Below are 22,686 nucleotides of genomic sequence, written 5' to 3' on the forward strand. Positions count from 1 at the left end.
GTCTGAGGAGAGGAGCTAATTATGAACCAGTTAGAAGAAGCTCTTCCCATCCTCCAAGGGCTTGCAGGGATTGGGGAGCAATTCAAAACTGATGACAATGGAGGCTGAACTGTGGGGGGTGGCAAGAGGGTGTGGCAATTCTGCAGGGGTCTTGGAATCTGACAGGCTCTGCTTCATGAAGCTAGCTGTGTGACTTTGGATAAGCCACTTCCGCGCTCTGAACTCAGATTTAAAGTAGGGCTGATTTTGAAAAAAAGATTTCCCATGGTGGCGCAGTGGAAACGAATCCGACTAGGAACCATGCGGTTGGGGGTTCGATCCCTGGCCTCGCTCAGTGGGTTAAGGATCTGGCGTTGCCGTGAGCTGTGGTGTAAGTCGCAGATATGGCTCGGATCCCATGTTGCTGTGGCTGTGGTGTAGGCCGGCAGCTGTAGCTCCAATTCGACCCCTAGCCTGGGAACCTCCATATACCGAGGGGTGCACCCCTAAAAAAAAGCAAAAAAAAATAAAACAGTAGGGCTGATAACACCTCCCTCAGGGTCCAGAGGATCAGGTGAGATCTCAAACAGGAGGTATGAGCTGGTGAAGGGCTTGGTACCTAGAGGCATCCCATAGATTTGGGGTGTAACTACTATTACTGGGAGGTCACAGGCCTTACAAAGGGAGGGGGGAAGGGAATGCTTCTTAGGGGAGATTCAGAGCTGAGCTTGGCTTTGAAAGAGGAGGAGAAATGATCTCAGCCTTGTAAATTAACTACACTTCAATAAAACTTAAAAAAAAAGAGAGTTCCCTCACTGGGTCACCTTGCTGTACAGTAGAAAACTGACAGAGTGCTGTAAACCCGTGCTTAAATAAAAATCATTATAAAAAAATTAAAAAAGAGAGAAGAATCTGGAAGGCAGGATGGAAAAAGATGCTTGTAGGTAACTCCTGCTAAGCGTTTGAGTGAATGAGTGAGTGAGTGAATGAATGAATGAATGCAAGGCCTCCAAATTCACCTCCATCCTCTCTCAGGCATGATCGTGCAGGTAGGTGGCCTGGCCCGGGAGGGCCATACCAGTGAGAAGTCACAGGCAAACTGAAGTAGCGCCATGGCCCTCCTGCTCCTGATGAAATTCAAACCTTCCCATGGGTAGAGGAGGGGTAACCCTGGGCCCAACTGTGTGGTCTGCCTCCAATTTATGACCCAGGGTCTGAGAGCCTGGGCCTGCCCGTCCACCCTCCCCTACGAAAACCATCCCTAAGAAAGTGCCTCTTGGCTGTCAGTGGATAATGAGGGACCCCTTCCAGGGAACTGGTATGCATTTCAGCAGGGCTGCCTGTCTGGAGACAAAGCCTTATCTCCCAGGGTTTCCCAGCTCTTTAGCCCATGGAGCTCTTGTTTTCTCACTTGCAACCTCAGTGGATTCCTCGAGCAGGCTACACCTTCATTGCCGCCTGAATCCCAGGGCCCAGGGAGGACAGTTTGCATCTGTCCAGATACCAAGACCCCCTGGGTCCACCCACAGTCTTGGGGGGCAAGCGGGGCCAGAGGGCAAACCGCTGCTGGTGCGCCTTGGCTTTTGCTCTAGTTTGAGCCAACACGGTGTGTACCACCTTCTTTTCTCTGCCACCGTGCATTGCCCAAGGTAAGCTAGGTGACGCTGCAGTACCACAGAAACCCTGCCATCTCAGTGGCTTAACATAGCAGGGAGAGAGAGCACGAGAGGTGGGGAAGCCTGCGTCTCAGCTTAGGCTGCCTTGACCAACTGCCGCAGACTGGGTGGCTGAAACAACAGGAATTGATTGCTCATGGTTCTGGAGGGTGGGAAGGCCAAGATCAAGGGGCCGGCTGATTCGGTTCCTGGGAGAAGCTCTCTTCCTGGCTGGTGGCACCTCCTCACTGAGAGCTCTCTGGTCTCTCCTCTTGGAAGGGCACACATCCTTTGAGATCAGGGTCCCACTCTCATGACTTCATTTGACCCTACTTACATCAAAAATTATGTCCATGACCCTCTACCCCGGGCTGGAATTCGCCCCGTGGCCCAAACCTAACAGCAAGGGAGGCTGGGAAATGTAGGGGAGCCACCACATGTCTCGTTGAGCGTGATCTGTGCCACACGTGGTGGGTCGTCTGGGCTGAGGCTGCTGAAGGAGAAGCTGCTTGGGGGTCAGAAGCACAGTGCTGAGACCGAAGGTAGGAAACACCCACTCCTGAGACGGGCTCCCAGGCAGTTTCCAGGAGCCAAGCAAGACCTGGAACCTGATTCTGAATAGGCTTCTTGGGGCGGGCGGGGGGGAGGGTAGGAAACGTGTCTGTGGGTTTGGGATATTTTGAGGTTTACTCTGTCTCCTGCCCAGGATGTGAACGCAAATGTTTCCTCACAGATAGAGCCACAGAGACTCAGGAAATCCAGATGAATTGGGCAGAGACCAGGCTTGGGATTCAATTTTTTATTGAAATATTTAACACTCATTGTCCACCGCAGACCCATAGGAAGAGAACTTAACCACCCAGATACATTGGCCTCCCTTCTGTTCCTAGAGACCCCAGACCCTTGGCTGCTCGGGGGCATTTGTGTTTTGCGGCTCCCTCTGCCTGGAATATTCTTCTCCCAGATCTTCGCAATCTGCCACCTTTTCATCTTTCAAGTCTCAGCTCACATGCCACCACCTCACAGAGGTCCGACTCCGCATCTAAAGCCGTAAAATCTCCTTCCTCCCCCCACCCCTGCACCACCACATACACAGATCCTCCACCATCAGCCAGTTTTTTTCTTTGATGGCAGTGATTGCAGGCTGCACCTACCTATTTCATTACTTCCTTTGGAATGGCTTGCAAATGACTTCTCAGGGCTGGACCTACTGGACTGAGTTTCCCCAGGGAAAATAGAGGCGGTGGTATGTATACCTTTTGTGCCCCCTATAAGAGGGAGGGGTATCGCTGACTCACCTATAAGAATGTTTGAGTCCTGGAGTTCCCGTCGTGGCTCAGTGGTTAACGAATCCGACTAGGAACCATGAGGTTGCGGGTTCAATCCCTGGCCTTGCCCAGTGGGTTGAGAATCCGGCGTTGCCGTGAGCTGTGGTGTAGGTTGCAGACTCGGCTCGGATCCCGCGCTGCTGTGGCTCTGGTATAGGCCGGTGGCTACAGCTCCGATTCGACCCCTAGCCTGGGAACCTCCATATGCTGAAGGAGCAGCCCAAGAAATGGCAAACAAACAAACAAACAAAAAAAATGTTTGCGTCCTAACGTGGCAGGAGTTATCAAAACCCTAAATGAAAGTCACACATGAGAGTCAATTGCACACCTGCTATGTGTAAGTTTCGTGCTCACCGCCTTCTAGGGCTCTAGGCAGCCTTGGCCCCTGCCTGCCTTCAGGGAGCTTGCAGTTCCTACAGAAGACACATCAATCAAGTAGTGCCCCTCCTTAGGTCATTCTGGACCTGGCAGGGGGTGGGGAGGAGAAAGACACCCCCTCTCCTGACACATTCGTTGTTCTAGAAAGAATCATACAAATAGTAAGTGACATTTCTATTGTGCTCATTACATACCATGCCTTGTTCCAAGCCCTCAACATCTATTAATTCATGCTCAGCCCCACGGCGCCCTGCGGCCCTGGCCCAATGAGGGAGGCGATGTTATCATTCCCATTTTTACAAACAAGGAGACTGAGGCTCAGAGAGGTCAAGCAAGTGGCTTGAGGTCACCCAGCCAGTGAGTGTGAAAGGAGCTATTCTTAGTCACTAACGGGACTTCCCCCGTTGCTGTTGTGGTCCTTGTTGACCCGGGTTGCTTAGGAAGTACTCCATCAATTCCTACTGCAGTTTAGATCCTGTCTGCTGATAGGCGCGGTAAACAACAATGCTGGAGGAGACCCGTGTGCGCCCAAAGCACTGCTGGATTTTCTCATTGATTCCGCGTGAGATTGAACAGCTTTGAACCTCAGCGAGGCCCTTCCTCAAGAGGGATGATGGCAGTAACAGATCTAGGCAGGGAAATCATGTTTAGGAGCCTTTTCCTTCGTTTTAAGTTGGGATCTCGCCCTGGCCAGTTTAATGGCTGTCTTCCCAACACCAGGCCTGCCCCTCGGGGATGGCTGAGAATGCACGAGGAGGTACCTATCATCCTATTTTGCACTGTGCTCCAAAATGGTAGAAATCAGTGAATTCATTCAATCAACAAAGTCTTCTTGGAGTTCCCATGGTGGCTCAGCAGGTTAAGAACCCAACTAGGGTCCATGAGGATGTGGATTCCATGTCCGGCCTTGCTCAGGGGCTTAAGAATCTGGCGTTGCCCCAAGCTGCAGCATAGGTTGCAGATGCGGCTGGGATCTCCCGTGGCTGTGGCTGTGGTGTAGGCCGGCAGCTGCCGTTCCGATGTGACCACTAACCCGGGAACTTCCATATGCTGGGGGTGCGGCCATAAAAAAAAAAAAAAAGACAAATTCTTTTTGAGCACCAACTGTATACAAGGTACTGCAGCTATAGCGGTGAGCAAAACAAGCCCCCTGCTTTCATGATCCGTACAATGTACTAGAGAGAGACAGACAATAAAAAAAAAAAATGAATAAGGAAAAATGGTAAATGCTATTGGAGAGTCAGAGATGGATGCCGTATTAATAGGGTGGCTGGGGATGGCCTCACTGAGAAAGCAAGTCGAGAGAAGATCTGAAGGCCTGGGAGGTGGAGCTCCTCCTTCTGTTTGCACTCAGCAGCTGTTGGGTGGGGTTTGGCACCCATAGCTCAGACCATGGGCGCCCTCCCACCCTGCGGGGCTTGGGAAGCTGCTGTGTTGAAATGACCCCCACCCCCAGGCCTCCCCTGCAACCAAAAGGACAGGTGGACAACCACGAGAGGCCCCCCAAAGTCTCAAAGGGGCAACCCTCCTCCACGGTGCTTTATCAGTTCCTGGCTGAGAACCCCAGCTGACGTCTGTCCTTCTGGCTTTGTATCTTTAGTGTGGAGGCAGCCCTGCCACAGCACCCCCCCCCCCCGCCCCCGCCCCCGGCCCCGACCCCTCCAAACCCCGGCAGCCTGCTCTGCAGTCACACCCCTGCTGGAGGTTGCAGTATTTACAACATCTAAGATGTTCCCAAAGCTTGGAGTGCGTGTGCACCCGTGAGTGGGCAGGGGTGTGTGTCTGTACATACCTCATCAATTCACGTCCTGTGCTTTGAGCACAAGACTGCTGAGGCCAGAGCCTTCACTCCACCGGGTAACCAGGGGTGATGAGGCTGACACCAGCATCAGACAGACTCGAACTTAAATATTGGTCCAACCGTACACTCGCTCTATAACCTCAGACCACTCACTTCTAACCTCTCAGAGAACGCGTTCTCTCGCCCATAAAATGGGGCAAAAAGCGGCCCCTTCCTCATTGGCTTGTCCACACTGAATGAAGCTAAAATCCATGAGGCACGGTGCCTGGCACATAGCAGGGATTCCAGAAACGGCAGCTCTTACCACTCTTTGTCGGTGAGGCCTGGCTGGGCCCTCGCTGGGTACCAGGCACTGTGCTAGGCTCAGGAGGGGAGGAGGAGAACAGATTTACGGATGAGTCCAGACAAGGACCGGCTTGGCCTGGTTCCTCACTCATGAGCCCTTGCAACTAGGCATACAAGCGCCTGGTGTAGGTCCCGCAGAGTCAGGGCCACAGACAGTCGCCAGATCAGCGCGGTAGAAGGCTGCGGCGGGGCCTTTGGCCAGATGGCTGCAGAGGCCAAGGAGCCGCCCTCTCTCTTCCCCTCACTCTGTTCTCTCTGTAGCCTTTCTTTTCTGCACCACTCCCCCTACTCTCCCTCCCTTCTTTGAGTCTCATCATTGTCCTCCCCATTTCTCTCTCTCTCTCTTTTTTTTTTTAGGGCTGCACCTGCAGCATGCGGAAGGTCCCAGACTAGGGGTCGAGTCAGAGCTGCATCTGCGACCTACACCACAGCCACAGCATCTCCGGATCCTTAACCCACTGAGCAGGGCCATGGATCGAACTAGAGTCCTCATGGATACGAGTCGGGTTCTTAACCCACTGAGCCAAAACAGACGCCTCCTCCGCTTCTTCTAAGTCTCAGTGGAGGCTAGAGGCCCTCGGTGTCACCTCTGCTGCTTTCTGGTCAGGTTCTGAAATCTGATTCCCTAAGAGCTGCTGCCTTAGGGCTGCCCGGCCAGCCCCCGGGGGCAGGGCGTGAGGGTCCAGATCTCGGATCCCCTGCCCCCGGTTGCCTGCTGGGGGCTGTGGGACAGGCCCATTTGACGGCTCACCCAGGCTGGAGATGGGGGACAATGCCAAATCTAGAAGTTGCGCTCTGCTTCCAGAGTCACATGGCTTCCTCTCAGCACCAGTCCCTTTAAGAGGAGAGGGAAGCAGAGGGGGAGCTCTTTGATGTTGTTCAATTGAGAAATCCCGTCAGGTGGGAGCGAGCCGGAAATGCCAGAGCCACGGGCTCCGCGGTCGCTGCATCGGGGGAGCGCTGCCGCCCAGGGACTTTGTTGGTTTCCGACAGCAAATGTTCCCCCGACATAAACACAGGCGGAGCAAGGAATAACAACTGCAGTCCCCAAACAAACAAAACAGGAACAGGACCCTGCCTCGCGTGGGTGACAGCTCTTGCTGCGGTGATGCAGCTCCAGGGGACTTCACTGTGGAATTTCCTGCCTGGAGCATGATGGATTTTCCATTCGTGTCCCCCAACCAAGCCCGCTTTAGCGCTTAGTGGATGGCGAGGCCCACGGAGCAGCGGGCAGCCCTGTCCTAACAGGGCCTGGAGTCCGAGGGGCGCACCCCCTCTCCCGAGTCGGGTCTGAGGTTGAGCATTCCTGTGAGACCCTCACGTACCTGAACGCTAACCTTGAAACCCCCTTCCTTGCCTGTCCCATTTTTGCACTTGTGTCCTCCCTGCACGAACCACTCCAGTCACAACAGATGCCTGTCTCCTTTCCAGGAGGGGACCGTTTTTTATTGCATCCCTGACCATCTGCTCATTCCGCTCCGTGGACCACTCTGCTGCCACCCTATGTCCGCCCACCCAAGAGGCAGCACAGCCTAGTGGCGACGAGCGGAGACTCTGTCTAGGTTGGATTCTGGGCTCCATTTTTTTACCCTCCGTGTGGCCTCTGTGCCACCATTTCCACATCCCTTAACTAAGGGCTCTTACTTCAGAGGTTTGTGGGTGGCCCTAGACGAGTGACTCTTCATAGTACATGCAGAAGAGTCTCTGGTAAGTAATATGCCCTCTACAAAGGGTTAGGGATCAATAACCAAAGCCTTTCAAAGTTCTGCTCAAACGCCACCTCCTCCACGAAGTCTTCCTGACCCACCCAAGTGGAAACACTCTCTCCCTCCTCTAGCTTCCCATAGTCTCTTAGCTGGAGCTGTCCCACGGAACTAACTACTTGATGTCATAACAAGGTATGCCCATGTCTCAGTTACCTGAGGGCTGGGGCCCTTCCTATAATTCCCACGGGGCCTTAACACCCAGGCGGAGAACACAGCTGGTCCTCCGTCAATGTCGGCCTCCCCATGGGAAGGTGAGGGACCTGTCACCAGGGAGGTATGTGTGCCGTGGTGGGGGCCAGCTCACAGTGGATCCACCACTGCTCCCTGATCAGGCCTTGCTGGTGAGCACTGGCGAGACTGGGGCTCAGTGGGCAGCAGACAGAGTGAAGGCATGACCCCAGGAGCCTCCACCGTGTTGGGCCCTGACAGTAGTCGAGAGGCACCCTGACCACGTCTGGGCTGCTCACTGCCCCCTCTAATCCTGGGATTCTCGGTCTGCAGTACAGCCAGAGGGATCAGAATCTCAGAGCCAAACCCCATACATCCCCCCGCCCCCAGGCAACCCACTGCTCCCCTTCCCACATGAAGGACCCAGTTCTGGCTGATCTTGGGCTTCAGATGCTGCCCAGTTTCCTTCCCTCCTCTGCCACCTGGCCAATGATTATGGATACATCTAGCACCTCCTTGAGTCAGGCCCATCATCCATGGGGCTAGACTTGGGCCCTGCAAGGGTGCTGAGCTGTTTTCTTGCCTTGTTGATGTTGGTGCTTGTTTGTTTGTTTTGAGCTGCTTTCTTGGTGGCCCCAAGAACACTCATATACCTTTGACCACTCAACTGGGATCTTCGTGTTCACCGCCTGTGCCACCTCTTGTTGAAATGACTTCTCTGTGGGCTTCAAGTGGCCATGGCTTTTTTCTTTTTTTTTTTCTTTTTCTTTTTTTTTTTCCCTATGGCTTTTCTGTACACTTCACAGCACCTAGCAAGGCAGAGCTGAAGGTTGGCCTTGCACCTAGTAGAGGCTTCCCTAATCTTTTGGGGTGCAGTTGCTGAATTCAGGGGTGGGCGGAGGGAAATAAAGCTGCAGTCACTCTAATCATATTCTTCTTCACATTTAAAATCCTGAGCCAAGCAGCGGGTCCCCAAGTTACCAGGTCCCGCGCTTGCCCCTTGAGATCTCAGTGACACTACATGACACTACTTTGAGTCCCCCCCCACCCCCTGACCCCCTACCCCATGCCAGGACCCAGGCAGGTCAAGAGCCCTGTCCAAGGTATTTGTGAGTTTCTTGCGTGGAGGAACATTTATATTCCCATGGCCACCTGTGCTGCCCGGGTTCCTGTAGCTTTGGGCATGATCTCTGCTTCCACCACATTGACCAAGGCAAGAAACCTGGACCCTTCCTCCGTTCCCACCAAGAAAATGAGAGTAGAATTTTACGGTCTTTGGTTGATGGAACACTGGGGGAGGGGTCACATCCAACACAGATCACAGCCGCCCTCCCTCTCCCTGCCTCCTCTCTGCTCCTGACTCTTTCCCTCCAGGGTTTCTCCTTGCTCCAGATTCCTCCTCTGCCCCCTGAAGCCTTTGGTACCTGCTCAGGGTGTGAACGAAGGGCAAGGACAGTACGATCACTTTCTTCCCTTGCGATACGCATCCAAGTCTTTTTACCCACATACGTCATTTTTGCCCTGTGGATTCTTGCCACTACGTAATAAAATTTGGTCTATGTCATTGCATTCCCTTTCTGGGCCTCAGTCTCATGATCCGTGAAATGGGCTGCAATCGCTATATCGGGCCTGACCAGTAGAAACATAATTCAAGCCATGTATGTAATTTGAAAATTCCTAATAGCCGCATTGAAAAAGGAAAATAAACAGGTGAAATCGGTTCTTGCTTATCCTCTTGGGTAGCAATGGAAGAGTTCCAAAAGAATTTTTTTTTTAACAGCATTATTGCGGTATAATTGACACATAATAAATTGCACACATTTAAGGTGTATGGTGTAAGATTTGGCATATGTATACACCTGTGAAACCATCCCTGCCATCAAGATAGTGAACATATCCGCCAGTCAAGGGTTCTTGTGCCTTTTTGTAATTATATATGTTTAATAGGATAAATTTATCAAAAATAGCCATTTTTTAGAGATCTTGCTGTGGCACAGTGGGTTAAGAATCTGACTGCAGAGTTCCTGTCCTGGCTTAGGGGTAATGAACCCAACTAATATCCATTAGGATGCAGGTTTGATCCCTGGCCTTGATCAGTGGGTTAAGGATCCAACTTTGCCACAAGCTAAGGTGTAGTTTACAAGACGTGGCTTGGATCCGGTATTGCTGGGGCTGGGGCATAGGCTGGCAGCTACAGTTCTGATTCAACATCTAGCCTGGGAATTTCCATACACCAGAGATGCAGCACTAAAAAAAAAAAAAAAAAAAAAAAAGGAATCCAACTGCTATGGCGCGGGTTTGATCCTGGGCCTGGCACAGTGGGTTAAGGACCCGGTGTTGCCTCAGCTGTGGTGTAGGTCACAGCTGCAGCTCGGATTCAATCCCTGGCCCAGGAACTTCCATAGGCCTCAGTGTGGCCATAAAATTTAAAAAGAAAAATAGTCATTTTTACATATATTCAGTGTGAACATTGTCAATGAGGTATTTATTAACATTCTTTTTTTTTTTTTTTGGTACCAAGTTTTCCAATTCTACTGTGTTTTACACTGATGTGGCATATGTGGTGACCATTTTGGACAGTGGAGATCTCAGTCCCCTCCCCTCTCTCTCACTGAAGGATGGATGCCGGGTGTCTGACTCTCTCGCGCGCATCTCCTGACGGCCGCCCTCAGTGTTGCTCTCCAGGCTCTGCAATACTCTGTCCCTGAATCATGTAGGTGTGTGACTCAGGTGGTGAGCAGGCTGCTTCCCAGGCTACCACGTGGCTTGAACACAGCTGTGGCTGCCGTGCACCCAGCCCAGGTAGTGGCCCCGGGAGCGGCCCGCCATCTGGACTCATGATCACCCCTACCCTGGCTGAACCCCCGAGAGGAGGGCCACTCACTGAAACCCCTCTTAGGCAATCAAATTCCAGACAAGGCTCTGGATGAGGTCATTTCTGTCAACCACAGAGTTAAGGCAGATGGGCTGCGAGGTGTGTTACTAATAATACAATATCAGAGTTTACACACGAGTGACCTTTTTTTTTATGAGAAATGCAATTGGATTCCGGATTTTTTCTTATTTCAATAAGAGTGGAGTCAGAGTTACCCCATGAATAAGGTCACTGTCACCCTCCCTTCTTTCTTTCTTTATTTTATTTTATTTTATTTTATTTTTTGTCTTTTTGCCTTTTCTAGGGCCGCACCCGTGGCATATGGAGGTTCCCAGGCTAGGGGTCTAATCGGAGCTGTAGCCGCCAGCCTACACCACAGCCACAGCATCTCGGGATCCGAGCTGCGTCTGCGACCTACACCACGGCTCACGGCAATGCTGGATCCTTAACCCACTGAGCGAGGCCAGGGATCAAACCCACAACCTCATGGTTCCTAGTAGGATTCGTTAACCACTGCGCCACGACAGGAACTCCCACCCTCCCTTCTTAAATGGGAGAGAAAGGGTGGCGTTAGAGCTTCCGTGCTCAATTGCACACCGTCCCTCGCCTGTCTTCCCACCCTTGAGCAACCAGTACGGATCACTAACGGGTGTGACTGTGGCTGCTACATATTTCTGTGTGTAGTGGAGGCCATTATCCTGAGCCAAGGATGTCAACGGGAGCATGCTTAGAGTGAGCTGCCGTGTAAAAACATGATTGAGAAGTCCTGGAATGGGGCATCGATGGAAGGGGAAGACGTGCAGGCCGGACATGCCGAGCCAGACCACACTGGGATGGGCCCAGGGAAGGGGCCAGAGGGCAAGTGATCTTCCGGACTCCAAGGCCCCCAGAAGCAGCCCCTCTTTGGGCAAAGGCAGCATAGGCCTGGAGTCAGGCAGGGCAGGAGTTACAGCAGCCCAGCTTTCCCTTAGGCCTCCAGGGGGGCGCCCTGCTGTGGGTTGAGGAGGCTGCCTGCTTCCCTCAGGGACAGGGATGGGAAGCTGGGAGTAGGGGGTGGTCTGGGGCCCGACCGCTCCCAACCTCTAGGGCAGCCACTTGGGGCCAGAGGGAAGCTGCCGCCTTTGCTTTTGCAGCTGCAGCGGCAGTGAAGAAAGCGGGAGGGCATCCTGAGGCGGGAAATGCCGATCGGTGTCATCCCCAGCTGCTTCCGGCTTCCTCCTTCAAGGATTCTGCCGCTCCTCTGTATCCCCGCCAGCCCCTGTCCCCTGCCCCAGGCTCTGGCCTGCAGCTGCGCACCCCCCACCGGAGGCCCACGTCACAGGGCTGCCGAGGGGCTGTCAGCTCCCCATTGTTCTCGGGGCTTCTCCGGCATTCCTTTGGCTCAGGAGGGGAAATGCCAGAAGCTTCCCCTCCCACCTCCTCAGAGATACTTGGCCAAAGAGTCACTACCACTCCCAGCCCCTCGAGGGTCACTGCCAAGGAGGGTCTGGCCGGGCTGGCCACACCACGAGTACACCTGCTGGAGGCCAAGGACGGAACCTGAGTTGCAAACTAGGTCTCTGCTTCTTGGGCTGACCCTCAAGGCCCCTTTTCCCCCCTGAGCGCAGTCACCCCACAGTTCCACACACAGCCGCACCCCCTGTTCCCAATCCTACCCATTGCCACAGGGTTCTGTTCACATTCCCTGCGCACCGCTCCCCCCCCCCAACCTGTTCCTCCCAGGAAGCCGTCAGGTGTGGCAGGGCCAGAAGCTGCTTGTGCTGTGGACATGGCTCAAGAATCTTTCACGAATCCTTCGCTGATGATTGGCATACCTTCCCTGGTGGAAGCTGTGCCCAACCCTGCCCACTGTGTGCCAGGATCATAGGCACTGGGAATACAGTACAGAACACACCGGATCAAAGCCCCAACCCTTCTGGAGTTTATGTTCTAGTTGAGGGTGGAGGATAAGAAGCAAACAAATAATATCTATAATATGATATGTGGAGCTATGTGCTATTGGATAAAAAAAAAAAAAAAAGGAAGGAAGAAAAAAGAACCATGACTAGGAGAGGGTTTTGCAATGTTAAACATAGCAGATAGGGAAGGCTGACCAAGAAGATGAGACGTAAGCAAATTCTGAAGGACGTGAAGGAGTAGACGGTGCTGAGATCCAGAAGAAGAACTTGCTGGGTTAAGAGAGTAGTGAATGCAAAGGCCCTGTGGTAGGAATATGCCTGGGTGAGCAAAGACTAACAAAGAAGCCAGCTGGTGTATCTGGAGTGGGGGGCTGGAAGGAGGAGCAATGGGAGGTGAGGCTTGGAGATGTAATGGAGGCCAGATTCTGTAGGGCCTTATTTGCCACTGTAATGAGAGACATGGGGGCTACTGAAGGGTTCTGAGCAGAGGCCTGATGTGATCTGATTTAGCTTTTAAAGGAGTATTCCAGCTGTTGTGTTTAGAATAGGATGTAGGAGGAGTTCCCATCGTGGAGCAGTGGTTAACGAATCCGACTAGGAACCACAAGGTTTCGGGTTCGATCCCTGGCCTTGCCAGTGGGTTAAGGATCTGGCATTGCCATGAGCTGTGGTGTAGGCTGCAGACTCGGCTCGGATCCCGAGTTGCTGTGGCCCTGGCGTAGGCCGGCAGCTGTAGCTCCAATTAGACCCCTAGCCTGGGAACCTCCATATGCCGCGGGTGCGGCCCTAGAAAAGGCAAAAAGACAAAAAAACAAAAATAAAAATAGAATAGGATGTAGCAGGACAAGGGCAGAAACAAGGCAACCCATCAGGAGCCTCCGGGTGGAAGGTGATGGTGCGGCCACGGCGGTCATGGTGCGTGAGACGTAGCAGAATCTAGATACATCCCGAATGTCGAGGGGACAGGATCTGCCGCTGGATGAGAAGGGAGGGGTGAGATGCGAAAGAAAGAGAAGGGTCACGGATGACTCAACAGATTTCCACCTGAGCCAACTTGGAATTGCCATTTGTTGCCATTTGCTGCAGGGGGAGCAGGTTTGGAGGCTGTGGCCGCGCTGACTTTGAGAAGCCTATTGGAGATCCAAATGGGGAGGGCACATGGGCGGTTGGGTACCTGAGTCTGGAGCTCCGGAGAGAAACCGATACCATTCCCAGGCATATTTTTATGCTTTTATGATGCACTGTGTGTATAAACAATTTCTAGGATTGCTTTATGAGTGTTTAAACTTTTTAAAAACGATACCATGTAGATTTTCTAGGTTCATCATGTTGAAACAAACCGTTCTTTCCTTTTAACTCTCTAATATTTTATTGTACAATTATGCCTCAATTTATGTATCCATTCCTCTATTAATGGATTTGAATTTGTAGATGGTTTTTCTATCTCCGGAGCAGTGTGTTGCACTGCTTTCTGGTGCTGGGCACACAGATACTAAATGAACATTTCTGTTTGCCTCCATCTGTGCATCTGGGATCATTCATTTCCAGGCAATAGGGAATAAACCGTATCCATTGATTTCATCAGGCCCTACTCGCTAAGCAGGGCCCAGCCAAATCGCTCCCTGATAATATTTGGTTAGCCACGTTGTCCAAACTGCTGGAAAGTAACAACAATGATTTGAACTTTTCAAGTTACCCCCAAACTTCACGGCTCAAGACAACAAGCATTTATTATCTCCTGGTTTGTGTAGGTCAGGAATGGGATACAGCTGAGCTGGACCCCAGCACATTTGAAAGCCAAGGGGAAGGAGCCAGTGGAGAGGGACCGTTGGCAGATGGTGGAGGGGGAAGGGGAAATTGTCAAGCCGGACTCCCAGGCCAGCAGGACAGGCATCCTGTCATCTACTCCTGAGTATTTTTTTTTTTTTGTCTTTTTGCCATTTCTAGGGCTGCACCCTCGGCATATGGAAGTTCCCAGGCTAGGGGTCCAATCAGTGCTGTAGCTGCCGGGCTACACCCCAGCCACAAAAAACGTCAGATCTGAGCCGTGTCTGTCACCTACACCACAGCAATGCTGGATCCTTAACCCACTGAGTGAGGCCAGGGATCGAACCTGCGTCCTCGTGGATGCTAGTCAGATTCGTTTCTACTGAGCCACGACAGCAACTCCAACCCGTGAGCACTTACATAGCGCACAGGTGCTCTTCCTCGTACGTTCTTACTTGATCCTCATCTCAACCCAGTGAGGTTGAGGGAGCAAGTTAGAGCATCATCTCCATTTTACTGATGAGGAAACAGGTGCAGAGAGATGAGGTCTGGGCCAGGGCTAGAATTCAGGTATTCCGTCTCCAAGTGTTTCGAGCCTGGTGCTGGTTCCTCGTGAGGTCCCCAGACTTTCAGCACACTGGTCCACTGCTCAAGAACCAGCCTTGTCTCCCTTGTGCCTGTGAGGTTGAGGAGCTCTCCTCACCCCCAAGGGGACTAAATGAGGGACTACGGTTTCCGTTAGAGCAACTACAGATGGAAAGGTGTAAGAATTCCTTGACTGGCAAGGGGGCTGTCACTCAAATGGGGTGGCTTTGGGGTGCGAAGACGACCCTGCAGAGCAGCCTGGTGAGATCTATGTCACAAGCTCCGCGGGACTCTTTAGGCCCAATGAGGAGTGTGTGGGGGAGAGGGGCCAAGTCAACGCAGGCCAAGCAAGGGCCCTCGGGGCAGGCCCACCACGGCCAGGGAGGCTGACTCTCCCTGCAGAGGGGTCGCCCCGTGGTTCCCTCTCCCAGCTGCTCCAGGTGGCTGGCTCTCCAGGCTTTGTCCACATTTGGAAACCCAGCAGGGAGATGGATGGTGGTCTCCCTCTGGGGATTTCGGCCCCGCCCGCACCCTGGCCTTAGCCCTTCCTCAGGAGGCCTGGAGCTGGGCCTCCCCCAGCAGGCAGGGAACCCAAGGCCTGCCCTTTGGAAGCCCCGGGACGCACACGAGGAGCCAATGACCCCCAGCCACGCGGAACCACCTGAGCTACAAGGGTACTCAGAGACCTTCTAGAGCCTCACTTTCTCCAGAAGGAAATTGAGGTAGAGAAGAGGGAGGGAGTTAGTCCAAGATCACAAAGCTGCTGCAGGGCCGAGTCGGGGGCAGAGCACAGGCTGAAGGAGACGCGGCGCTAAAGCAGAAAGGCCTGCTGGGCAGCTAAGGCGGGAGTTCTAAGCACCGTGTAAAGGAGTTGGTGCAAGCAAGGCTTGAGAAGGCCTGAGAGTGGCATGCAGTAGGTGCCTAACAAATGCATCATAAATATACGAAAGTGATTCTTGCTGCAGGACTAGGGGAACGACCAGGCCTCAGGGGTTTAAAACAGCGCTGCTCTGAGGCCTGCTGAGTCCAATGAGACTGGCTGGAATTTCTTCCCAAGGAACACAACTCTGACCAGAAAACCAGGTGGGGGAGATGGAGGGGGACAGTTTTAGAGGGGGATGGAGAGCTCCCTCCTTGCTTGCCCTTCAATTTTTTTTTTTTTAATTTGGCTGTGCCCACAGCATATAGAAGTTCCCAGATCAGGGATTGAACTCAAGCCACGGTGGTGACCTGAACCACAGCAGTGACACCACCAGATCCTTAACTGCTAGGCCACCAGAGAACTCCCTCCCCTTCAATTCTCTCCCCTCCCTTCCATTCTTTTTGATTACTTACTCAATGCCAAGCAGTTTAGACACACACACACAAACACACACACACACGCACACACATAGCAGTGACACACACTATCAACGCCTCTGTTCTACAGATCAGAAAACTGGCCTTGAGAAGGTCAGGACCTTGCCCGTAGTCTCACAGCTAATAGCAGCCATCTGGTTCCTGATCTGGGCTCCTATCTGCTAGACTCCACTGCTTTTTGGCTGTAGAGACAGCAGGGCCCTACGGAGACTGTGCTGGGGTGGGAAAGTGTGAAAAGGATAGGAAGAAGGATGTATAGGGCAGTTCGTCATTATCTTATCCTTTAACACTTATGAAGCGCCTACTGTGTACCTGTGTAAGAGGCGGAGCCACTGACATGGGGCAGAGAGGCCTGTCCCTGCAGTCACAGAGCTCCCAGTCTGCAGAGGGAGAGCCGCTAGCCCTGAGTGACATCGCCGTGTGACAGGGGCCAGCAGAGGGGCAGTGAGAGGGCCAAGGGGCCCAAAAGAGGGGCCGAATCTAGATCTAGTCCAAGCCTGGTCTAGTGAGCTGGGGAAAGTCTCCCCGAGAACGTGACTCCTTCAGCTGAGATCTTGATTGATTCTCACCACAGCCCAGTTGACGGAGAGGACAGCTGAGGTCCAGAGAGGTCAGATGACTCGCCTGGGGACACACAGTCAGTGAGTCACAGAGCTGGGACCCGGGGTCAGGACTCAGACTCCCAGGCTCCCGCTGCAGCAAGAGCAGATGAGCTCCAGCGACGGAGGGCAGCTGTGCCATGGGGGAGAGGCAGGCAGAGCTCGAGGGAACATGACCCCACAGGAGACGGCATCCGAACGAGGGAAAGGATGACTTGAGAGAGCTCTGGGCTCCTTGAGCCCCAGTAAAGCCCTGGGAAAGCCTCGGGCCGCATCCCGACACACGCACACGCACATGCACACGAACACGCACACGCAGGCAGTTCCTGGGGGCAGACAAAGGAGGGCCACGCCCACCAGGCCACCAGCTGGGGAGGTAACTCCATCTGCTGCTGCCCCGGACCTTCCACATGATGGACATGGTGTTCGCGACACCTTCCCGAGTTTCCATGGCAACGAGGAACTCTTCCCCCCCCCCCCACCCCGCGCATCCAACTTGCAAGATGTTCTGCCTGTTGCGACCAGCAGCTGTGTTGGGTTGTGAATAACACACACGTGGCCTTGGAGACTAGATTTGCTCTCCCGTCATCTCTGACGGGGCAGGGGTAGCTACAGTTTTAGTTGTGGGTGGAGTGGTGGACAGATGGTAAAGGGTCTCTAATGCTTCGAATGCATCCACCCATCTCAGCTCAATGTCTCCAAAGCTAGACCATCGTCAGCACTCATCCCAGAATCCCCTGCTGGAGCCCGTCAGGCGGCATCCCTGCCGAAGAGATGCTCAGTGTTGAAGAGACCCAATCTTTGGTTAGCCCCAGAAGCTTCCATTTTTCTCATCTGTTTAATGAAGACAGTTATGCCTGTCTAAATAGTTTGTTATGAAGAAGAAGCAGTAGGTGCTCCAAAATGTAGCATTCGGAAGGTCCTCTTTTGCCTGTCCCCACAGGTCCTTATTATAACCTCCGTGAATAGGCACAATTCCAGAGGCCCCAGCAGTCCTTGGGAATTCAAAGAGCCCAAGTTAGGTCACCTAGAGGTTCATAACACATTGGTTTATTGTTATAAACCATGAGAGTCCTGCCTGTACTAATGACTGGCTGTGGGGCCTTGGGCAAGTCCCCTGCCCTCTCTGGTGCCCAGTAAGTCTTTCTATCTGGGCTGGCTTAAGCTGGAGGTTTTTTTCAGACTATGTTCCACAGAAGCTTAGGTGCGTTAGGGGACACCAGTGAGGAGAGGGATACGACTGCTTTGATGGCATTCATTTGTGCTACTGCTTTAGAGGTAATTGGCAGAGTTCCTGCTGGGGTGCCAGGGGATTGGTGGCGTCCTGGGAGCCCTGGGATGCGGGTTCGATGCCCGGGCCTGGCACAGTGGGTTAATGAACCCTTGTTGCCTGCCGCAGCTGTAGCATAGGTGGCAACTGCGGCTTGGATGCGATCTCTGGCCCGGGAACTCTGTGTGCTGTGGAGCAGCCAAAAAAATAAAATAAAATAAAAAATAGATTAAAAAAAAAAGTAGTTTGCAAACCCTGGCCTCATGCTCCTGGATTCACTAGGGGGCGATGGTGCCTTGGCTACTTCCTCCACCCCAGAGGGTATGAGCCCTGCGGCCCAGGAGCAGCCACACCAAGAGATGCCCCCACCCCAAAGGTGCCCCAAACTCCATTTTCTCCCAGGCAAAATCAGCCCTTCTCCCTGACTTCCCAAACCCTGGCTGCTTCCTTCGGCCAAACACCCCCAGGGCAGTAGGGTGAGGGGGCCTGGGACAGAGAGGAAGCTTCTGAGGGGGAATGAGCCCCGCTGGCTGACTCTTCCCCCTGAAGGGAAACAAGCCCCCAGGCCCCTGGGCCAGTGGCCTGCCTCCCAGGGCGTTCTTGCTGAGTGTGGTAGGTGGAGGCCTAATCTGCATTTGGGACAAAGCCTACCCAGTGCTTGAGTGTTGTTGCCATGGAGACCCAGAAAGGTGTTATTAGCATCTTTTCAACTCAGTGGCCCTGTGTGGTCCAGTCCCGTGCAATCTTAGCAGCAGCGCACCATCACCCTGGCAACCCATTAGCCTAGTGTTGTTACCATGGAAACCCCAGCAAGGTCGATCAGCCCAGGAACTTCCCCGAGGAGAGGTGCACCGGGGGATCCGCCCACGGCAGTGCCCACTCCTCGGGTGTCCCAATTGACAGTGACCCGCTGCATGGGCACTGAGGATAGTTTAGGATCTTTTCTGGAGCAGGCTCAAAGTCAGTGTGACAGGACAGAATTGGTCCCTGCAGAGTGGCAGATCTATATGCTTCGTTACCATGGAAATGCTGCTTTTTAAGGATCTCAAGGCACAATGCAAAACTAACTCTTCCAGGAAATTGAAGCTGGCAGGAAAGGAGGCTGTGAGCCCCATTCACTTGTCCATTCATTCATCCAGCATTTATTGACTACCTATTAACACAATGAGTGCTGTATATGTCTTGGTCTCTAACTATAGGACCATCTGCTCACTCGCTCTCCCCAGCTGAAAGAAGGCTGAGGAGATAGGGGTAATCACGCTGCTTCCGGCTTCAGTCTCCCTGCGAGGAGAAAGTATAAGCATGCCGAAGGGAATGGGATCAGAGGGTCTGTGTGTGTCCCGGGGGTACAGGGAGAATATTTGCTCTCTGTAGTCTCTTGGTCTGTTTGTTTGTTTGGGGCTTTTTGGTTTGTAGGCGGTTTTTTTGGCTGCACCCGTGGCATACGGAAGTTCCCCAGCCAGGGATGGAACCTGTGCTGCAGTTGTGACCTATGCCACAGCTGCAGCAACGCTGGATCCTTAACCCTCTGTGCCACACAGGAACTTCCTGTAGTCGCCTGTTTTGACCCTACACCCTGCTTGAGTCTTCAGGGAATTGGGATCTTTATGTGGTCTGGGTCACCAAAGGCTTGGCCAGACCTTGGATTAGCTTCTAGCAGCCACAGCTGTGTGAAGTCAGAGTAGGGTACCTTTGGAAGTAAAGAGCTCCTCATCACTGGAGGTATGCAAGCAGAGGCAAAACAACTGCTCGGTGAAGACTGTGTAAAGACCTTAGAGCACAATGTTTAAGAGCCCAGGTGACTACCAGGTTTCAAATCGTGGCCCAATTGATGAGTTATAAGTTATGTGACTTTGGGCAGTTTGCTTAAGTTCATTGAGCTTTTGTTTCCTTGTCTATAAAGTGGAGATGGTCAGAGTTTCTACCTCGTGGGATTGTTGTTGGATTAAATGAGTATAATATATGTAAAACACTTAGAACCATACCTAGCATATTATAAGTGCTCAATATTAGCTGCTTTTTTTTTTTTTTTGGTCTTCTTAGGGCTGCACCCACAGCATATGGAGGTTCCTAGGCTAGGGGTCAAGTTGGAGCTGTAGCTGCCGGCCTAAGCCCCAGCCACAGCAATGCAGGGGCCGAGCCACGTCTGTGACTACACCACAGCAATGCCAGATACTTAACCCACTGAGTGAGGCCAGGGATTGAACTTGAAACCTCATGGATGCTAGCCAGATTCATTTCTGCTGAGTCATGACGGGAACTCCCAATATTAGCTTCTATTATCTACTAATGGCTCAAGTAAGGTCCCTGCCAACCCGGGGACTCTATATGACTGTTGCTTACAAATCTTTCTGGACACCATGGGGATAGAAAAGGGATTCTGGGGAGTTCCCTTCGTGGCTTAGTGGTTAACGTACCCGACTAGCATCCATGAGGACAAGGGTTTGATCCCTGGCTGGCCTTGCTCAATGTGTTAAGAACCCGGCGTTGCCATGAGCTGTGGTGTAGGTCACAGACATGGCTCAGATCTGGCGTTGCTGTGGCTCTGGCGTAGGCCTGCAGCTGTAGCTCCGATTGGACCCCTAGCCTGGGAACCTCCAAATGCCATGGGTGCAGCACCCCCCCCCCCCGCCCCGCCAAAAAAAGAAAAGGGATAGGGATTCTGGCAAGGATGAGACTGCCTTGCTGGGGAGCTGGCTGAGGGAAGCCCTCACCCCTTCCATGCTTCTAGCAATGGTTTCCTTCTCAAAGGACTTTCGGAATCAGTGTCTCAGTTGATTCCTCAAGAAAACTCAAGAAGTACAATTATCATTCACATGTTAGACATAAGGCGGGGGCAGGGTGGAGCATGGCACAGCTACCAAGTAGCAGGGCTTGGATGGACCTGTCTATCACACCACCTTGCAGCCCTCAAGGGCTGGCACATGGGGAAGATGGCAGCTGGAAGGGGCGAGTCCTGGGGCGGGCAGAGGAGGAGCCCTGCCTGGCAGTGACCGTGGAGCACAGCTCCCCACTGTTTGCCTTTCTTCCAGGGGGAGCAGAGGCCAAAGCCCAAGGGCAGGAGAGGGTGTTTCCTAGAAGGGCTGCGGGTGTGGCTGGTGTGCCCTGCCCATGGGCAAAGGACAAGGCTAGGCCTGCTCAGGAGTACTGACTTGAACCTGAATTTGAGTCCTCCAGAGCTCCCATCCCTTTTGATCTCACTCAGAAAGCTGGGTCTTTGGGCAAAGTCCAAGGGCATCATTAGACTCTGATCTGACATTGCTGTTCTCAACTTAATGGCGCAGGTATTTAACTGATGACCTGACTGAGGGATTTTGCTTGCTAAGACTAGTAAGGTGGACTAGTGTTCTCATGCCACCTGGAGAGCCGATGAAGAAGAAAGTTTTTTCCAAAACAAACAAACAAACAAACAAAAACACAAGCAAGACAACTTTCTTTTAGGCTTGAGAACAGGGGTAATACCCTAACTCCCAGACTCCTGAAACTCAAGATTAATATATACATCCATGGGGGCATAGGAAATGGACAGGCGTGATTGGAAATCTTGAATCACCAGCATGGCATGGGCACCAACTGATCAGAATGTTCAGAGACACCCCAAAAAAGGAAAGAGCAGCCCTGGGTTGGGCCTTGGCAGTGTGAGGGTGCTCCTTTGGGCCTCTGCCATGAGCACATGCAGAAATCAGATTTGCTATTGCTGCCAGAAGCTATACGATTTTCCCTGGTCGCTGCAGAGGATGCGGTAGGGGAGGGGGGGTGTGGTATCTGGTGTGGGAAACAGCTAGAACTGAAGGAAACGCTCTTTAGAACAGCCCAAGAACCAGACAGCCTAGGGCAGTCTTGTATGGATGCAAATAGGGCCTGGCCTGGACTCTCAGAGCCGACGGAGTCCCTTGGAAGCCACAAGCTGGAGAATTTTACCCCTGCACCCTGGGGTGGCAACTTCTCTCCCTCCCCACCTCCCCCCACCATGCACAAGCAGGTAGCACTCACACAGGCTGTAACACAGTGCACACCATGGAGCAAATGCACAAGCCTGCCCAGTCAGTGTTCACACACAGAGCCTGTCTGTGCCCATGGCCTGTAGACACCCTCTCAAGCCATGGGGCGTACACTCTCACACCCACAAAATCATTCACAGACAGTCTTGCAGTGCAGGAACCTAAAAGAGTCAGCTTTGACTAACTCCAATCAGTTGCCCCTCCTTGGTCTTTGCCCTTCCTCACACCTCTGTAAAATAGGACAGCTGAGGTGACCTCAGGTGCTTTCCTTCAATGGCCAGATAAGTCCCTGCCATTCCAAGACTTAGCCAGCAGGGGGCAGCCTCTCACGCCGCACTGAATTTCATCCAAAGACTAAGGAGCCTGGCGGAGAAAGGGAGGCGGAGCGCAAAGGAAAGTGGAACATGTAAGAAGCTTGTAAAATATCCACCCAGCCTTCGAGCTGGCCCAGGCACAACCAGCCACCCAGTCCTGTGGGTGTGGGGCCTCAGCGCCTCCTGCCTAGCTTATGAAATCGATAGAGCCTTGGGCAAGTTATCAGGAGAGGATGTTTTAGTTACCAGAACTGGGCCCTGCTGTGGCTCTGCCCAGCCTGGAGCTGGGAAGGGAATCTGCCAGCACACAGGGGTTGAATGGAATCTCTCATTTTGCCAGTCACAGGCCCTCTCAGAACCCACTTCCTGTCTGTGAAATGGGTTTAAGAATCCATCATGGAGTTCCCGTCGTGGTGCAGTGGAAATGAATCCGACTAGGAACCATGAGGTTACGGGTTCAGTCCCCAGCTTTGCCCAGTGCGTTAAGGATCTGGTGTTGCCGTGAGCCGTGGTGTAGGTTGCAGACGTGGCTCGGATCCTGCATTGCTGTGGCTGTGGTGTAGACCGGAAGCTGCAGCTCTGATTAGACTCCTAGCCT

This window comes from Phacochoerus africanus, chromosome X (assembly GCF_016906955.1).
Source record: "Phacochoerus africanus isolate WHEZ1 chromosome X, ROS_Pafr_v1, whole genome shotgun sequence".
NCBI classification, from domain to species: Eukaryota; Metazoa; Chordata; class Mammalia; order Artiodactyla; family Suidae; genus Phacochoerus; species Phacochoerus africanus.